Source organism: Miscanthus floridulus, chromosome 1, assembly GCF_019320115.1.
Source record: "Miscanthus floridulus cultivar M001 chromosome 1, ASM1932011v1, whole genome shotgun sequence".
Lineage (NCBI taxonomy): Eukaryota > Viridiplantae > Streptophyta > Magnoliopsida > Poales > Poaceae > Miscanthus > Miscanthus floridulus.
The window spans coordinates 126,749,653-126,753,035 of NC_089580.1; the positions used below are offsets into that span (position 1 = coordinate 126,749,653).

Below are 3,383 nucleotides of genomic sequence, written 5' to 3' on the forward strand. Positions count from 1 at the left end.
TTGAAATGTGCAAATACTTTGTTCTACTAGAGCAGTGAGCTGGAATGTTATCAGTGTCATACCAGGACTAGTGTATTCTCTATTCTGCAGTTGTCAATCAAACAAAACTGATTTGCTGCATTTTGCTGACTGCACGCAACAGGTACCATGTCTAAGCAGAACTGATGCACAATCAAGAAAATGATACGAGCTGCAAAACAACAAACAAGTGAGCATCAGAAATAGGCTTACTCCTAGAAAGAGAGGCTCATACTATCCCATACTGTATTATTCAGTCAAGTCAACCACCATTTGTTTCGTTACAGAGACAAACTCGAACTGGTGATGACTTTACTTGATTCCGTCGAGTCACTTGGTCGACCAATCCCAATACAACAACCGACAAGGAAATACACACAGAGAGAGTGCATTTCTTGTAACTGTGCATTTTTAAAATATTCATCGCACTTTGGTAATGGCAAAATGAACAATGCAGCAACATACAAACGATCACTAGATAAGGAGATGACAAAGCTCATGGCGATGACCTAACGTGAGTATAGCAGAGGAGACCTTCTCCCTCAGCTGTTCCTGTAATGTGTCAACATCACAAAAAAATGGCACAAATTTATCAGCATGGACAGAGTACTGAGAAGTAACTGATCTCTATACATAACAATTGGACAATAACGTGAAAGAAAAGGAACCTACAGAAACATGGAAAAATTAAAATGGTAATATTAAAAAGGAACAAAAATTGGCTTTCAACTAATTTACCTTTCAAGTTTGAAGTCAAAATCAGAAGGTGTGTTGGAATATAGCTGTGCGGCAAAACATGTGAAACAGTTAGTTTACTGACTAAATATGAGTTCATAAAGTAACAATTAGCAACCAAAGTACATGTCTCAAACAACTTGATAAAGGATAAAAGGACTTGTCATTTGGGTACTAGTTTTAGCAAAACAGAACATGCAATTGTTAACCTAAGTATTATACAGTATATTGAATTGGCCTCGAATAATGGTAACTATCCCTAGTGGAGGTGCAAATCCATTTAAGTTGAGCACCTTGGAATTGCACAAAGCTTATTGAGCTGGCCATAGGGAGTTGTAATTGTGAAGCTAAGAAAAGTTGAGGCAATTGTGTTGCTAAGCTGAGCAGAGCTTGATTCCTCGATCATGGGTCTATGAATAACAAACAAGCAACTAGGAGGAATTGCTATAAAAAAAGTGTGTGACAAATTGTTCATACAAGGAAACAAGCACTAAGAATCAGTAAGAACAAATCTAGCAATTATGTGCACACATAATTATGTCAGTGGCAATGGCTATGGGTTGGCCATACCAGTGACCTAGACCTCAACTTTAGAATTGTATAGAGTGAGTAAATTATAAATCACTACTACTAGTACTAGTGAGTACTACTCGAGATAATAAAGCTAGAGAGCTGACACACCATGCAGTTTGCTTGTTTGATGAAGAAACAATATTGACTGAACTCTAATGTTTAGACTACACCATCACCATCACCACTATTGAAAAAGAAAAAGAGGGAGCAAAGCTGATAAGTGAGTGCTTTGCAATCCTGCATTATGCTGCCAGATCTATGTGGTTAGCACAACCTAATAAAGCCCAAGGAGGAAGAAAATGGTCGGCTGCAGGCTGCATCATAGTACAGGATTCCCAATCAGAGAGCAGAGGGAGCGCAAGAGGTTAATCTAGCAGAACATGCATATCCACAGCCACAAACCAAATCCAGAGTCAGAGACAGTGGCGGAGCCAGGATTCCAAACTTGGGTATTCCTACTTCCACATCAATAAAAAAATCAGTTGTTTTTAACTGCAATGAGTGAAAATACTACAAAATATGAGCCAATTTGAGAGGCTGTTTTTTACTGTTTTGGGCTTCAATGAGTGAAAATACTACAAAATATGGCATTATACATATACATATACATATACAAGTATATACACATATATACATAGAAGTGTGCTAAAATAGTTGGGTATTCCTGGGAATACGGGGAATACCCTCTGTATCCGCCCATGGTCAGAGAGCAGAGGGAGTAGAGGGAGCTGCAACCAAATCCACAGCCACAAACCAAAATCCCCCAAATCCAACGCAAAGCCCCTGTCTACATCCAAAATCCCCCACCCAAAAATCCCATGCCAAAAACCACCGTGCTAGCTCCGAGCGTAGCAGCAGCGCCGCCGGTCTCAACACCGCTGGCACTGGCACCCGTTCGCTCAACCTCTCCCACGGACGCGAAGAGACGGCACCCATGGCCCGCACAGACGTCGCCGACGCGGACGTGGGTGCCACGGTGTCGTCGTCCGTGCTGGTCCTCCGATCTCCTGCCCCCATCGATCCCCGCCGCCCTCTTGCAAAAATCCCCCACCAAAATCACAAACAAGCGCAGAAACAAGGGAGCAAGCACCAAGCCAGGTACCTCCAGAGCCCTAGCAATGGTAGACGACGAGCGACCAACCGATTGGTGAGGGCGAAACGACGGACAAAGACGGGGAGGGGCGGAGCAGCGACGTCGCCACTCGAATCGCCTTCTCTGACCAGGAGAGCTGCCGGAGGAGAAACGTGATGCGGAAATGGGGAAAAGCGCGACTCCCGATTCAAAACAGTATCGTTCAGGTGGGCCCATTAAAACAGCGTCACATGGCAAGTGCGAGCGACCAGCCGTCGCTTCTTGATCGAGCGGCCACAAAATTCGTGTGCTGCCGACGACAGAAACACACGCGTGACATATAGCATTCCTCTTTTTCAAAAGCTGGAACCTTCTTGTTCCTGTTACGGCCCCGTTCGGCTTGCTAAAACTTAGCTGAAAAATAATGTTCCGGTTAATTTATTGCGAGAGAAAAAAACACTGTTTCCAACTAAAAAAAGAAGCCGAACCAACCAGTTTTAAGATAAGCCGAACGGGGCTTCTAAGGTAAGCCGAACGTGACAAACTGACAACATGTAGCCGTAGCCATCCATTGGAAATTTTTTCGGGCCGGGTCCGTCCCCTTTGATCGACTGCACCGATTTTTCCTGATTCTGATAAGTTTCTCACGACAATTTTGAATAATCTCAAAGTGAAACTCTGGCAGTCGGATGCTTCAGCAGTATTTTTCAACGAACAAGCATTGTTTTTCCTCTCACGATAAATTAGCATAAGCATCCGCATAAACCAAATTTCAGCGAAGCTAGAATCTAGCATTGAAAGCGGGAAGAAACGTGGACTGTGCTGTGCTGCTGGACGATCGATCGACTCCGAAGCTAGAATCTCCCATAGATGGCTCGTCGTTCACAAACGCAGCATCTGCTAACCAAGAGAAATAACTGAAGTCAACGAGGCATCAGCGAACGTGAAACTCGAGCGAAATGTCACTAGACAGCCGCTTTTGCGC

The 3,383-nt window shown here is 43.7% G+C and overlaps 1 long non-coding RNA gene across 1 annotated transcript; it reads right to left on the bottom strand.

Annotated features, from left to right (window-relative positions):
* Nucleotides 1-378: 378 nt before the first annotated feature.
* LOC136493073 (uncharacterized) lies at nucleotides 379-2,589 on the bottom strand. The gene is made up of 3 exons (XR_010768297.1): nucleotides 2,429-2,589; nucleotides 757-800; nucleotides 379-570 (listed from the first exon to the last, which is right to left on the bottom strand). It is a non-coding gene; the product is annotated as an uncharacterized lncRNA (long non-coding RNA).
* Nucleotides 2,590-3,383: the final 794 nt, after the last annotated feature.